Source organism: Mobula birostris, chromosome 12, assembly GCF_030028105.1.
Source record: "Mobula birostris isolate sMobBir1 chromosome 12, sMobBir1.hap1, whole genome shotgun sequence".
Classification (NCBI taxonomy): Eukaryota; Metazoa; Chordata; class Chondrichthyes; order Myliobatiformes; family Myliobatidae; genus Mobula; species Mobula birostris.
The window spans coordinates 60,988,300-61,004,956 of NC_092381.1; the positions used below are offsets into that span (position 1 = coordinate 60,988,300).

Consider the following 16,657-nt stretch of genomic DNA (forward strand, 5'->3'; position numbering starts at 1 on the left):
TTGTTCAACGTTATTACTTAACAAAGGAGAGGCTATCCAAAATATTTCCTAATATAGACAACTATTGTTATAGGTGTAAAAATGAAGTAGCTACTTTGTCACACATGTTCCGGTCATGTTCCTCATTAAAATCTCTTTGGCAATCTTTATTTTCTACAATTTCTAAAGCTTTGAAAATTAATTTACAGCCTAATACATTGACTGCTCTATTTGGAATAGTTCCACATCATATTCAGGGTATTTCATTTTCAAACCAACAAGTAATTGCAATCGTTACATTGTTGGCAAGAAGGGCTATTTTATTGAAGTGGAAAGATACTTCTGCCTCTACACTAATTCAATGGCTTTCCCAAGTAATGTTATGCCTTACTTGGAAAAAATTAGAAGTAGAACTTTTGATCCCCGATTCGATTTTGAGAGAAGGTGGGGCTCTTTTGCCAAATATTATCATTTAATTTGAATTAATTTATATGGTTACCTTCCAAATTTATGTTATATAAATGTGATTTGGTTGTTGTTGTTCTTTCTAATATATATATTTATAATTTTTTTAAAATTGTAAGACATATTGCTCCGGGAGTTGGTTCCTAATGTTTTTTTTCCTTTTGTAGTTAGTAGGGGTTTTTTGTAGTTAGTTGGGGTTCTCTTTTTTCCTTCTTTTTCTTACATTTTTTTTTCTATTAGCATTAGTTTTTTTCCTCAGCTTTATTAAATATTTTTATATATATATATATATACACACACACACACACACTAATTTGTTGAACTTTTGTATTTTATAGCTGTAGAAGATTATATATCAATAAAATTCCACAGATTTACCACCCTCTGGCTAAAGTAAGTTCTCCACATCTCTGTTGTAAATAGACATCTTTCAGTCCTGACATCGTGCCCTCTAATGCTAGACTCCCCTACCATGGGAAATAACTTTGCCATATCTAATCTGTTCAGGCCTCTTAACATTTGGAATGTTTCTATGAGATTCTCCCTCATTCTCCTGAACTCCAGAGAATACAGCCCAAGAGCTGCCAGACATTCCTCATACCGTAACCCTTTTATTCCTGGAATTATTCTCGTGAATCTCCTCTGATCCCTCTCCAATGTCAGTATATCCTTTCTAAAATAAGGAGCCCAAAACTGCAAACAATATTCCAAGTATGGTCTCACGAGTGCCTTATAGAGCCTCAACATCATATCCCTGCTCTTATATTCTATACCTCTAGAAATGAATGCCAACATTGCATTTGCCTTCTTCACCACCAATTCAACTTGGAGGCTAACCTTCAGAGGATCCCGTACAAGGACTCCCAAGTCCCTTTGCACCTCTGCAGTTTGAATCTACTCTCCATCTAAACAATAGTCTGCCATGTATTTCTTCCACCAAAGTGCATGACAATACACTTCCCAACATTGTATTTCATTTGCCACTTCTTTGCCCATTCTCCTAAACTATCTAAGTCTTTCTGCAGGCTCTCTGTTTCCTCAACACTACCCACTCCTCCACCTATCTTTGTATCATTGGCAAATTTAGCCACGAATCCATTAATCCAAATCATTGACATGCATCGTAAAATGCAGCAGTCTGAACACAGACCCCTGTGGAACTCCACTGGTAGATGGCAGCCAGCCAGAATAGGATCCCTTTATCCCCACTCTGTTTTCTGCCAATCAGCCAATGCTCCACCCATGCTAGTAACTTCCCAGTAATTCCATGGGCTCTTATCTTGCTAAGCAGCCTCATGTGCGGCACCTTCAAGTACACCACATCTACTGCATCTCCTTTGTCTACCCCGCTTGTAATTTCCTCAAAAAATTGCAGTAGGTTAGGCAGGCAGGGTTTTCCTTTCAGGAAATCATGCTGGCTTTGGCCTATTTTATCATGTGGCTCCAGGTACCCCGTAATCTCATCCCTAGCAATCGATTCCAACAACTTCCCAACCACTGATGTCAGGCTAATAGGTCTATAGTTTCCTTTTTGCTGCCTCCCAACCTTCTTAAATAGTGGAGTAACATTTGCAATTTTCCATTCGTCCGGTACAATGCCAGAATCTATCAATTCTTGAAAGATCATTAAGGCCTACGCAATCTCTGCAGCTAATTTCTTCAAAACCTGAGGATGCATTCCATCAGGTCCAAGAGATTTATCCACCCGCAGACCATTAAGCTTCCTGAGCACCTCCTTAGTTGTAATTTTCACTGCACATACTTCACTTCCTTGGTACTCTGAATGTGTGGTATACTGCAGATGTCTTCCACCATGAAGACTGATGCAAAATACACATTCAGTTCCTCTGCCATCTCTGCGTCTCTCATTACAATATCTCCAGCGTCATTTTGTATTGTTCCTATATCTACCACCAATGGTCGAACGGTAAGCATTTCTAATCATGGTATAATAGCGGTCGAATGTGTTGGAATTCCTTGTGCTGAAGGTAACATATTGATGATAATTGGACAGAGATTTCTTCAAATGAGCCTGTTTGAAGTCCCCAGCAATTATTTGAAATGCATCAGCTCAGGCTGCTTCTTGTTCACTGATCACAGCACTCAGTACATGGAGTGCTGGCTTGGCATCGTGCTTGGCGGTATGTAAACTCATAGAGGAGAACTGTCTTCATAAGCAGAATGGTTCACACTTAATCATTAAATGTTGCAATTTGGGGAAACAAGAGTACTACATCCAAGCACCATTTTATGTGTTTATCATGAAACACAGAACCCCACCTTTTGCCTTCTCCAGAATCAGCAGTCCAGTACATCCAGTCTATTGAAAAGCCCTCATTTCTTACCAACATATCTGGCTTGCCTGAGGTTAGCCATGTCTCTGTGAAACAGAAGGCAGCAATCCCTCATTTCTCTCCAATTCAATCGTCTTGCCCTTTGGACCTCAATTTTGTTCTCCAGTGACCTTTACATTTCCTAACAAGATACTGGGTAGAGGAAGTGTCATACTCCAATGTTTTAGTCTGATTTGGAGCCTTCCCCTCCTCCTCTCTTCCAGCTGTGGTGATGTACCTTCATCTGCATAAAGGTGTCAAACCTGCATTCTTGATAGTTAAGTTTTTCAGAAGATTGTGAAATCATTAAGACAGTTTAGAAGTACACAACTTAAAGGGAAATTACAGGCCACAGAGTGCAGTGGGGGTATTTCAGGAGAAGTACATTTAGAAATTTTAAAGCCTTCCAGCAAAGCATAGCTGTGTTTCACCAACACCATTTTGAACTCCTTCCCAACTTGTAGCAAATACTGAGAATGAATTCTTTACGTAAAGGATCCAAGACTGGTTCTCCATGATAAACATCACCAGTCTGCTTGTCTCAGATAAAACACAAATTATGCAATGGGTTTGCATAAGAGTCAGCTACCCAAGATTTGTTTATATCACTATCATTCATTCGTTATGTGCCGTGTCACATGATGTGGACGATCATGTTACTTCCATGATCATGATTTTTCTTGGCAATTTTTTCTGAAGTGGTTTGCCATTGCCTTCTTCTGGGCAGTGTCTTTACAAGATGAGTGAACCCAGCCATTATCAATACTTTTCAGAGATTGTCTGCCTGGCATTAGTGGTCGCATAACCAGGACTTACGATATGCACCACCTGCTCATATGAACATCCACTACCTGCTCCCATGGCTTCACATGACACTGATCAGGGGGCTAAATAAGCCCTACACCTTGCCAAAGGTAACACACAGGCTAGTGGAGCGAAGGAGCACTTTATACCTCCTTCGGTAGAGACACTTCTCCAACTCACCACCTGCAATGACCATAATGCAACCTCGAAGTATAACCTACTGAATAACTATTCAACAATGTTTAGCCCCAAAGAACAAATATTATTGCTGTGTGCTACATCAGCCCAAAATATGGCTTCTATCTGCTTCATGTGACTGGAGCATACAACGTGAGGGCTTCTCAATTCACCCAATGGACTGTATGGATTCCCCAGGCAAAGCAAGAGGTGGAGGGCTCTGCTTCATGGTGCTTAGACACGAGGGTCCTGACAAGTTCCAGCTCAATCAGCTTGTAAAAATATCAAACACAGAAATGTTATCCATGCTACCCGCCACAGGAGTTCAATTTAGCTATCCTGATGGCAGTCTACATCCCACCACAGGTGGCCGTGAATCCGGCACTCAATCAACTGTGGAAAGCAGCCTAGAAATAGCATACACTGAGGCACTCTTTATTAGATTAGATTATGAGGACATGGAGTCCTCTTTTATTGTCATTTAGTAATGCATGCATTAAGAAATGATACAATATTCCTCCGCTGTGATATCACAAAACACAGGACAGACCAAGACTGAAAAAACTAACAAAACCACATAATTATAACATATAGTTACAACAGTGCAACAATACCATAACTTGATGAAGAACAGGCCATGGCACAGTAAAAAAAAAGTTCAAAGTCTCTCGAATGTCCCACATCTCACGCAGACGGGAGAAGGAAGAAAACTCTCCCCGCCATGCCCGACCACAGTCCGACTCTGAGTCGTCCGAAAACTTGGAGCTTCCGATCAGCCCTCCGACACAAAGTATCAAGCACCATCTCTATCCGAACGATTCGACCTCAGTCTCAGTCACCACCAGCCGGGGATTTTGGGGCCTTCCCTCCGGAAGATTCTCGATCGCCCTGTAACAGCGGCAGCAAACCGGCATTTCAGAAATTTCTCCAGATGTTCGTCTGTGCTCTCTGCAGGTAACTTCAATCAGGTCAACTTCAAGAATGTGCTACAAAATACTAACAGCATGTCTCCTGTCCCACCAAGAGGGCAAACAGTTTTGACCATTGCTAAACAACCAAAGATGCTTATCAAGCCACCACCCACACACACTTTTGGAAATCAGACCTTACCTCCACATACAAACAAATTGAACACGAGGACATGGCACTGAAAGTTCAACAGTGCTGATCTGAGGAAATACAGTAGATGAGATTCTACTTGACTGCAGTCTGTATACAGGTCCATGTTCAAAGACTCACCAACTAGCCTAAATGAGCATGTTGCCACCTTGATGGACTTCAACAAAAGTATGTAGAGGACTGTGTACTAAAGAGGGCGATCTGATTGTTCCCAAACAGGAAACCATGGATAAACCTGGAGAACCACTTTGTACTTAAGTCTAAGATTACGGTGTTCAAATATGATCACCTTGATATTTATAAGAAATCAAAACGTGAACCCTGTAAAGCTGTCAGGGACACCAAGGAAAAAATACCAGTTTAAAATGAAGTCTTTGACCAGCCATCAGTTGTGTCAGGGCTGACATGCTATAATGAGCTACAAGACAGAGTCAGGCAGCATTGCCGACAACAGTACATCCCATCCCAGTGATTTTAATTAATTCTATGCAGATTTTTGACACAAGGAAATTGGAATGTCATCATCCACCCCAACAGCCTTCAAAGCACCTGAACCTACAGCCACCAATGCAGAAATGTTACGATTCTGTAACATAGCAGCAGTAAGAGATAACAAATTGAGTCGGGTTTTAATATTAAAACCACTATATTTATTAACATCTACTCAAAAATATAGAAAATTAAATAAACTACTTTCTTAAACAGAAGTTAACAGTGTTATGCCTCTATAGCTCCCTTACAGTCAAACCCGTTCTTAACAAATCTTACTGAAGCACAGTCTTAAAGTGGCAGTTCAGAGAGTCCCAGTAATTCACGAAATAGGTGAGAGGAGAGACTTGTGGATTCACAGTGCAGCGACGAGGCGATCACGATGAATTCCAAAGATTCCACGGCTAGCGAACGAAGAAACGGTTACCGAAGATCCCAGCCGAGGAATGCTGTTCCGACGTCCACGAAGAGCGATTTCACAAAGTGACTGTCATGAAATCCACACTCATGGATCATATGAAGGACAGATACGTCTCCACAATGCACAGCGTGCCGCTGATTAACCCAATCCTTTGGGTATGGGTAAGCATTAGACTTTACCCTTCTTGATCATGAGCTGTTCCTTGATAGCTCGAAGTCTACAATCTTCACTCTCTCTCTCTTTCCTTCAACTCCTCCTCAGCACTATGTCCAAATTTCTTTTATACCATCAGCATATGTCATAAGGTAACGCTCATAGAAACGAAACTGTGGACTCCCAGTAAAATGAAACTGGGGACATGTAATGCTCACAGTAAACGAAACTATGGACTCCCAGGAAGACAAAAATGTGGACACGTAACAGAAACAAGATCAGTTTTCTGGAGAGTGAACCCTGAAAGCATCTGGCTCAGATAGTGTCCCCGGCAACGTCCTCAGACCCTATGTAGATTGCCCAGCAAGTATATCTGCACACATTTTTAAACTTCACCTGCTTCAATATTGTTAAGAGTGACTTTTGGGGTTTAGCAGATAGTTTTAGTGACCAAACTTCAAATCTGAATGTAGATTATAGATTTAATTTAAAAAACAGCTCTGAACAATAGATTCATCAAAGCCTTGAATCACTGACCAGACAATGCTGATTAAAATTAATTTTGCTAGGTGTGGTTCAAGTGTGAATCAGGAGGTTTGAAGTTTGTGTGCATTTCAAAGAAAGCATTGTGGATACGTTGTAAATATGGAAGTGTCCTTTGATGTTTAGCACATAAAATAACAGGTAGTGTTGAGCCAGCCAGACCTGTCCACCAAAAGAGTCTCAAAACGATGCCTGCTCTATCTTGTTTTGTCAAATAAAGAGGCTGCTTCATATCTACCAGTACTTTTTTCCCGTGACTTTATTCATGCAACATTTGGGGTCAGGAGTGGGATACATTTGTGCAACCCATCATGTGGCCAGCCATTTTAGCAGTCAAAGTGAGCAAGTTTATTGAAAATACTCTTGGATTTATATAAAAAAAAAGCAGGTAAAAGTCACAGCAGACGTGCAATCTCTCACCTCATCAGCACCCAATCTGACAGATCTGACTGTCAGTCAGATCATAGAGCTGCTGAAGGTGGTTTCTAGGGCAGAAAAAGATGTCACAGCAGCCCCCCACTGCCAGCACCCTTATCCCACAGTTGTATACAACAGCATTGTTAGGGGCCAGCAATGCTATATGTTAGTTGTCACAGGAACATCAGTATCAACAACTGACCTACCCTTGCCAACAACTTGACAGGCTATTAATATTACAGGTGCAAGAGGAAAACAGTGAAAGCAGAAAGAAGCAAGTCACAGATACTCGAAATCGGCAAGGTGCAGGTTCCACTGTACTTCTGGGTCTGTCCAAATAACGAGGGTGCTATCCTTGGAAAGAACATCTCAAGGGAAGTAATGGCCATTACAGGTTGAGGAAAGGGAGAAATAGTATGGACAAGCTAGGGGAAGTGAACACGTACAACCAGAATACACAATAGTCAGCGTAGTCACAGAATCTTCGATCATCAGGGACTGGAGCCAGAATGATGTCCATGGGTTACTGTCAGCAGTTCCCAGGAGTGTGGGCTAGACACAAGCAAGAGTGGAGTCGAGTAAAGATACACCCAGTTAAAATAAAAGGGGGCTTGCATAAATCCCGTAAGATGCAGGAAGATTGTTCCTGATGTTGGGCAAGTCCAGAATGAGGGGTCACAGTTTGAGGATAAAGGGGAAGCCTTTTAGGACCGAGATGAGGAAAAACTTCTTCACACAGAGAGTGGTGAATCTGTGGAATTCTCTGCCACAGGAAACAGTTCAGGCCAGTTCATTGGCTATATTTAAGAGGGAGTTAGATAAGGCCCTTGTGGCTAAAGGGATCGGGGGGTATGGAGAGAAGGCAGGTATAGGGTTCTGAGTTGGATGATCAGCCATGATCGTACTGAATGGTGGTACAGGCTCGAAGGGCCAAATGGCCTACTCCTGCACCTATTTTCTATGTTTCTATGTAAGCAGTATCCTATAAAAACTGAACCACTGACAGTTGTTCACAAGTCAGTAACAATAGTGAAATGAATCCCATGAGCACCATCCAAACAGAGGGGGGAGACACACAAGAGCCAAGTAGAAATAGGAAGAAGATACCAGTGTGAAGGAACAACCTCTGGAAGGGGAAGAACAGGATTTTTTTTTTAAAAAACGGATGGGTCTTGGAGTTTCATAGACAGGAAGCCATGGACTGGGTGGGCCATGGTGAAGCAAACTGGTGACAAATGAGATTCAGGAGCACTGCCAGGGGGCTTCTCAGTCCAGGTGGCAGAGCCGGTGGCCCTGATAGAAGCACTACCCTACAGTAAAGGCAGACGAACAAATATACAGGTGTGCGCTGCTTAACGTCCATTCGGACAATGTCCAATCGCATATACGTCCATAGTTCCGATCGGAGAACGTGACGTAGCAGACATAACCAATCTCGTGTATCGCACGTTTCTTGAGCGAAGTAGCATTATCTCTCTGTTTAACTTTATTTTGAAAATATTACCGTAAAGTGCATCACGGGTTCCAAACGCAGGTTATTCGACCTGAAACTCTTCCAGTGGAACACTATGGGGAAGTTGAGAACAGTGATGTGGACAATCCTGATCATCGTTGATAAATTGTGTGTGATATAGGCTAAGAAAGTGTTTACATAAAAGTTTAAAAAGTGAAAAAAAAGGTTAAAATGAAATTAAAAATTATAGTGTATTTATTATAGTGTACAGTATACAGTTTTAGTGCAAGTTCTTGGCTATTTAGTCAATACAGGTACACTACGGAACTCCATATAGGTTTGCTAAGTATATAATATGGTGTTTGCACAACGTCCAAATCATATAACGTCCGATTTCACAGAATGTATCGTGGACATTAAGTGATGCATACACAGACAGCCGGTATGCCATCAGGGTGAGCATGATTATCTGATGGCATTGGCACGACGAGCATTTGTAACCTTAATATGGGCAGGTATTCAGCACGGGTACCGAATACGACAACAGTTAAAGCAGTGAGTCTGACAGCAGAGGTGGCAGCAATTAAAGTAAAAGCTCACCAGAAAGGGGAGAGTGAGGAGCAGAAAGGGGAGAGTGAGGAGCAGAAAGGAAATGAGTGGGCAGACATCAATGTCAAGAAAACAGAGGAACAAGAGGCAATTGAAATTGCAAGTGTGCAGGAAGAAATGACTTAAGACCGTTTAATAAAAAAATATATAGAGGAGAAAGGGAGAAAAGGGACCAGATAGGATCTGGACCCATGGGGTGGAAGGAGTTGCAGTGGCCCCACCATGCATTAGGAAGATCCTCCTGATGTCATACCAGAGGGTGATACATCAGGGAAGACAGAGCATGATCACAAGACTTTGGCTAGACTAGTGATGGCTAGGGATGGTTGGGGACGTTGAGAAGTTCTGCTACTGTGGTACCACTTATGCCCAGTATAACTCTGGTAAGGGCTTAAAGCCACAGCTGACAAACTAGCCATGGCCAAGGGGACCCTGGGATAACATCCAGATGGACTTCACAGGGCTCCTGCCAAACAGCAGTTGTCTAGTAATTATAGATCACATCATCCAGTGGGTAAACGCTTTCCCAACAAGGATCAACACCAATTCTAGTTCAAGAAAACCTCCCAAGGTGGGGAACCCCAGTCCAGGTGGACTCAGATCAGGGAGCACATTTCACAGGGAAAGTGATTAGGGAAATGTGCTGACTCTTAGGGAATCAACAATAGTTCTACATACCCTACCACCCTCAGAGTTCAGGAATAGGAGAAAGGATGCCTTACAATCAAGAATGCCTTAGCCAAAGCTATAGCTGAGATGGGAAAGACATGGGTTGATGTACTACCAGGAATTCTGATGAGATTGCGAGCAACCCCAAACCGCATGCTGGGTCTCAGTCCCCTACGAATTACTGATAGGGCAAGCCATGTGACTCTCTGATGGGGTAATTATAGGTTGCGGTGAGCTTGGGACTTACAGGGATAGAATGACAGTATGTGAAGGGCCTTTGTAACCAACTTAATATGTTAAAGGGCCAAGCAAAACAACAGCAGCACATTGCTGATCAGAGAGAGAGAGAGCCAGATGGGAAGGAGATAGCAGGGCGACCAAGACATGGTGAGGGTGCTGCCAGAAAAGAGCAGGGCTTGCTCCCAGATGACTGGGACCACAGACAGCACTTTTAACAAGTGACACTTGCGTCTGTGTGCAGACTCGGCGAGGTAGTCAGAGGAAACACTGGACTCGGGTTACACCGTACGACTCATCTTCACATTGCCCCCAGAGAGAGCCGGGGAATCAAGTGTACCCAGTAAACATGTAGTTACAGAGAACCTAAGAGATGAACATCAGCTGACCACACCAGACCTGATCACAGTTAATGGAAACACACCCACAGGAAACGGGAAGGTGACCACAGGACACAGAGTTAAGGCAGAGACATCAGGTTCCATAACTTTGATGGCATGGCAATCTGAGAAAGATTGCACATGGCCTCTGAAGGCAGTCATCCCAAGGCTGAACGCAAGCGAGCTAACCCCTTTCAGTGGCTGGGCTCAGCGATCAACTGGACAATTCGGAAGTTAGTGCCATGAGGGAGAGGTCCTTGCAGTCATTCAAATAGAGACCACCCCAGCCCCTTCCCGTGCATTCAAATAGAGACCACCCCAGCCCCTTCCCGTGCATTCGAATAGAGACCACCCCAGCCCCTTCCCGTGCATTCGAATAGAGACCACCCCAGCCCCTTCCCGTGCATTCGAATAGAGACCACCCCAGCCCCTTCCCGTGCATTGATTAGAGGACCCTTGAGCCTGATGAACTTAACTTGCTGGTGCCTCTGGAAAGAGAGTGAAGGGGTGAAGACAAGAAATTTGATTAAGCTGTAATCAGCCAATGGAGAAAGAGCCAAAAGGCATACACACAAAGCTACATTTCTAAAGACTGTTGTTCAAATTTCTGGAACAATCACTCTGCTTAGCATTTTGTAGGTACCATTAGGGAAGATAGGCTAGAGGTAAATGCACATAATGTAATTGAGGGAATTCCATAGCAGGGCATTTCTGCTGCCCTATTTGAGTTTGGCCTTTCTGCTACGAATTTATTTTTGTCCAGGACGGCCAAGAGCAGGGACTGTTAGAGCGATTTTTGGGTTTTGAACATTTAGCAAATAACTTCAGCCACCGATCTTCAATTCTGAATATAGATTGTAGATTTACATTTAAAGTGCAGCTCCCAGACCGGACAATGATGATCAGAATTCATTTAGACATCTGTGGTGTGAGTGTGATTTCAGAGATGTGAAGTTTATGTGTAGTTTCAAAGAAAGCATTGTGAATACATTGTAAATATGGGATTGTCCTTTAATGTTTGCCACACAAAATATCAGGTAGCATTAGGCCAGTCAGATGTTTCCACTGAAGGACTATCAATATGATGCTTGCTGTACCTTGTTTAGTCAAATAAAGAGGCTGCTTCATTTCTACCAGTACTTTTCTCCAATGACTTAATTTATGCAACAAATAGAAGATTCCCACTTGCTTAAGGGCATCACTATCATTCAGCTATTGAATAAACCAAGTAATATACTTCAATGTCTATGCCCGGTAGCTTTGGCTTCCATCATGGGTGCTTCAAAAAGCTGGTCATGGCATATATTGACTCCAGCCTCCTAGACAACCTTGACCTACTGCAACTTACCTGTTACTGAATCTGGTCTACAGTGCATGGCAATTCCCTACATATCTCTGGAGCATCTGAACCATAAAAACACCAACATTTGACTATTGTTTATTAACTACAGCTTCACCTTCATTACTATCATTCCAAACAAACTGATCTCCAAACTGCGAGACTAAGACACCTCCTCTCGTTGCAGCCAAATACTTTGACTTCCCAACCAACAGACTGCAATCAATACAGATAGGTATCAACACCTCAATAACGATTATCAACACTAGTTCCCCTCAAGTGTGTGTCCTCAGCCCCCTATTATAATCCCCATACACTCAAGACTGTGTGGCCAGATTCTCCTCCGACTCCATATACAAGTTTACAGATGATACAGCCATAGTGGGCTGTATCTCATAATAATAGAGTACAGAAAAAGGAGTGAGAGAGAGAGCCTATGGCATGATGTCACAAGAACAACCTTTACCTCAGTGCCAGGAAAACAAAATAGCCGGTCATTGAGTTCATGAAGGGGGACAGTGCACATGCTCCTGTTTAATTCAATGGTGCTGAAGTTGAGAAAGTTGAGAGCTTCATATTCCTAGGAGAGAACATCACCAATAACCTTTTTTTTTAAAATCCAACCACATAAATACTGCAGTCAAGAGTGCACACCAACATCACTACTTCCTCAGGAGCCCAAAAACATATGGCACGTCTCCTTTGACCCTCACCAGTTTTAGAAAGCATCCAGTCCACATACATCATGGCTTGATAAGACAACTGTTCTGCCTGTGACCACAGGAGACTACAGAGAGTTGAAAACACAATTCAGCACATCATGGAAACCAGCCTCCACTCCATGGACTCTCTACCTTGGTAAAGCTAACAGCATAATCAAATATACTCCTACTCTGGACATTCATTTTTCTCCCCTCCCATCAGGCAGAAGATACAAAAGTCTGAAAGCATGCATCTATCCCATTGTTATAAGACAATATACAATTACCTAATATGCTAAATTAACTCGACCTCAGTCTTCCTTGTTATGGCCTTGCACTTAACTGCACTGTACTTTCTCTCTAATTGCAACACTCTTCTGCACTCCTGGTTTACCTTGTATTGTTGTACTGCTGTAACGAATTGATGTACAGTGTACAGGTTTTTCATTACACCACAGTACTTTGACAATAATAAACTAATTTACCAATTAAAAACTAAAGACATCTCTTCACTATGACATTACTAACTTGCATTTATGTTACATAAGGAGGTATTTTGCTCAAAAAAGCTCCATACAAGATTAAACAAGATGAAAAAGCCGACAATTTCATAGAAAAAAATATTAGGACATGTACCAAAACCTTAGTTAAGAGTTAGATATGAAAATGCATTTTAAGAGTGGAGTCATAAAACAACATAGGTAATCCTGAAGTCAAAATCCAGACAACAAAAACCTGACAGCTATGTTGCAAAATGCACAAGAATGCAGAGTTAGCAGAACAGATCCAGCAACTGGGCCAGATAAGTTCTAGGGATGGGGGTGGGAGGAAGGGTTTGAGGCCACAGAGGGGCCTGAGCCCATGGAAATAGATTGGGAGCCTATGGAGATTAACTCTGTGGAGTTGATGGACAAGAGAAAGAGTTTGGGTAGAAAGACTCAGGTTTATGAAGATGAAAGATGGAACACCATTCAGGCGACACAGAAATAAATCTAGGCCAAACAATAGTATAGTTGAAATTTTACTAGAAATCTCATTAGCCACTAGAGGCCAATAAAAAGCACTCCATGCTTTGGAGTTTGTGAACATCAATGTCTGCCTATTGCCAGTCAGCAGTATCTGCGGTGCTTATGTGCCAGTCTGTTCGAATTAATCTGAAATTTTATCAGCATCATCCTTACTAGAGTGCAAATGAGTAGGACAATCAGATGAGTTATTGCAGTGCCTGCAACTGCTTATTTAACAAATGAGGATTCAGGCAAATTAAAATTTATAATGCACTATTCACATTAAACAATTCATTCTATAAACAAGCATCTTTATACAACTGGGAAGTATTTAAATTTTAAACACATTAGAGTTGGTTAACACAGGGGAAGGTCCAGATTAACAGCTTGTTTGACTGCTGCAGTTCTCATTCTACAGCAGCTACAGACCCACAAACCTCAAAAAGAGCATGAATTCTGTAGTGTCAAAATTACAAATTCTGGTCGATTTTGTTTCCCAAACACAAATCTGTGTAAAAAGTATAGGTTTTAGACACATCCTTATGGGATGCCAGCTTTATCACATCTGTGATGAATGCAGCCTCTCCTATATTTTGAGATACACAGATATGCATACATTTCAACACTGTTCAGTTTATTCTTGCATCAGTACTAGCTCTCTCTCAAAACTATCAGCCATGCTACTTCTCAATGCTTACTCTGTAAGGGGTTTAAATTTAGTCTCCTATCAAATGTCACGGTTTATTTGGTTTCAACAGTAGTTACTTTGTGTGGAAACTCTTCAAGTTTCTCAATTTAAATCAGTTAAAATATCCTTTTTCATTTGTTACTTACTTACTGTGCAATCTGATGCTTAACAATGTCCCTGATAGATCCATACTGCACTTTTACTGTACTGTAACATTTTATTCTGCCGTGTTTATATTTTACCTTGTACCTCCTCAATACACTGTCATAATCAATTGATATGTATGGACAGTAAGTCAAGGTTTTCAAAACAATTTAGTATCCATTAACATGCTTTCTTTTGGCAAAACAAGAATTCAGTTTTACAATTCTGTTTGGAAAGTCAGAATGGTCCAGTGAACAAATGCAACATTTCAAGCTTCCTTTCTACTTCAATATTCTTTCTACAATGGAGTGTCTACATGTTCAATTGTCCTGTATCGCCTGACGGAAGAACTAATAAAGCAAGAAATGCCAAAGATTCTAATATCACAAGTGTTTTAGTACATGATATTAATGGTCAAACACGTTAAAAAAACTTAGTATGTCCATAACAGTCAAAACTAAACTTGAAGAAACAGAAATACGTTTTTTTTATTTTGAACTCACTCGAATTCGAAAATCAATTAATCAGGATTTGCTGAACCTGTCAATTATACCAACAGGGCATCGTGTTTTTGCCATTAATAAGTGGACTGGTAACTCGCTTTCATTTTATAAGTTTGCGAAGACATCGGAAAAATTTGAACGATGACTATGATCAAATCCTAAAGCTATTTTCTTTCGGTTTGATACAAAATTCTCCATGAATATTTTCTGATCAAAACTGCATTATTGTTCGGTAATGGTTCGTCTTGTTTCAATCATTGAACTCCATTTGGATGTCCTCACAACAATTGCAGGATTGGACGTTTACAGGTTTACGATCTATTTGCTATGCTTAGCAAACAGGAAGACTAAACACTGCAGCTAAAAATAGTGTTTCTTTGTATTCTGCGTATAAAAAGAGCAGATACAGTACATTCAGCGCTTCGGTGTTTCAGATGGAAAAAGTGAAGATATGGAAGGGAACCTTCTTACAATCAAGCCGTTCGAAATCACCCTCTGGTCGGTACGTTTGAACAGCTTTACCAACCAATGAAAGGGAGGGAAGGCACGAGTCTGTTCCAGCCTATATTGCTAGCGACCATACAAAGACAAGAAAACTTCAAAACACACAAAATTTTAACAGGAGTTCAGCTGGTCAGTTCTGGGAGTGTATATTCCAACACGTGCCATTCTGGGCCACAAGGAATTTGTGTACTTTAAAACGTCTTTTAAAATGATGTAAGGGTGATGGGAAGGGGGAGGGGCAATGGATAATTTACCAAAACGGAATACAAATAAAATACAAGATCAGCCAAGTACTTGCTAGCACCCAAGTAGGGCAGCCCAAGAAGAAGAAACCTCTGTCGACTGTGCATTGTTTATTGTGAGTGTTCACCGGGAACCGTACAGTGCAGCTCATCTGTTATCTGCTTATGTCTATGAGAATGTGAACACAAACTCAGCACACTACGGATTATTCCCCGAGTCTTACCTTGGAATCGGAAGACAAGTGTTGTCGTCGGACTGAAGGTGGGAAAACGAGGTGGCGAAGAGTGGGATTAAAAATAAACCTAAGCGTTTGAAAGCCTCGTCAGACTGTCCCTCTCGGTGTCCAGCAGTCGAGCCCGTGCTGGTAGTGAATGTCCAGCTGAAGCTCGAGCCTCTGTTCTCCGGCTGCCTGGCTCACGCGAGCGGTGGTGTCCGGTTCCTGCGGGCTATTGCGCTCCACGGCCAATGTCCTGTCGGGCTACTTGATCCCACTCTCAAGTGAAGGCAGTGTTGCTAAGGAAGGTCAGGTTCCTGGGCAATGCGACAGTCTCCTGCCGCTCTCTGTATTTACAGCCCCATTTCTAGCCTGGCAAGGTGCCGTACGTTTATCTGTCTCCCTCTGACAGCTCCATCTGGTTTTCCGCATGCATTTGAATGAAGTGCAAAGTGTAGTACCAGTAACATGCGCAAAGGCATTGAAAAGGGGCGTGTGCTTTGCAATTAACTCGCCCTGGGTTCCGCTACGCTGATTACGTCAGTGGCTGCTGCCCGTTTTTTGGCAGGTAAGTCGTCTATTTATGTGTAAATACGAACACTCTGTGGTGAAACCTCAAGATCGTCATGTTGTACTATAATTTTGCCAGAATAATTTGTTTTGATGAAGAATGCTAAATAAATGTTGATTAATTGCCGCACCCAAAGAATTAGGATTGGGGTGTAAATTCTGGCGTCCCTACCAAACTGTTCCTCTGGTAAAGTAAGTTGGAAGGCCATAAGACTTTTGCTTGACCAACAAGGGGAGATTCTGAGTTATAGGATTAACTCATTATTGACAGCAACGTCCATGCCTATCCAATTTGTATTCTCAGAAAAATAGACTTGCCTCCACAAATGCTGTTTAACTCACTGTTCTTCCATCCCTTCACTTTTTCATTGAAAATCCATGTCCACCCACAGTGCCCTTCCAGAAGATTTACCCATTAGTTGAGTTCTGAGTTTGTCCTCACCTGCCTATTATCTTTCATTTAATACAGTGATATCGATGTCAAAGCATCTGGAGA

General features: G+C 41.8%; 1 protein-coding gene across 2 annotated transcripts in view; it reads right to left on the minus strand.

The window, feature by feature from the left end:
* The window catches only part of pde4ba (phosphodiesterase 4B, cAMP-specific a), a 620,274-nt gene extending 604,295 nt beyond the window's left edge, over window positions 1–15,979 (minus strand). For both annotated transcript variants that reach the window (XM_072273878.1, XM_072273877.1), the window contains exon 1: window positions 15,601–15,979. The gene's annotated coding sequence lies outside the window, so the exon portion shown is untranslated. The remainder of the gene's footprint in view (window positions 1–15,600) is intronic.
* Window positions 15,980–16,657: the final 678 nt, after the last annotated feature.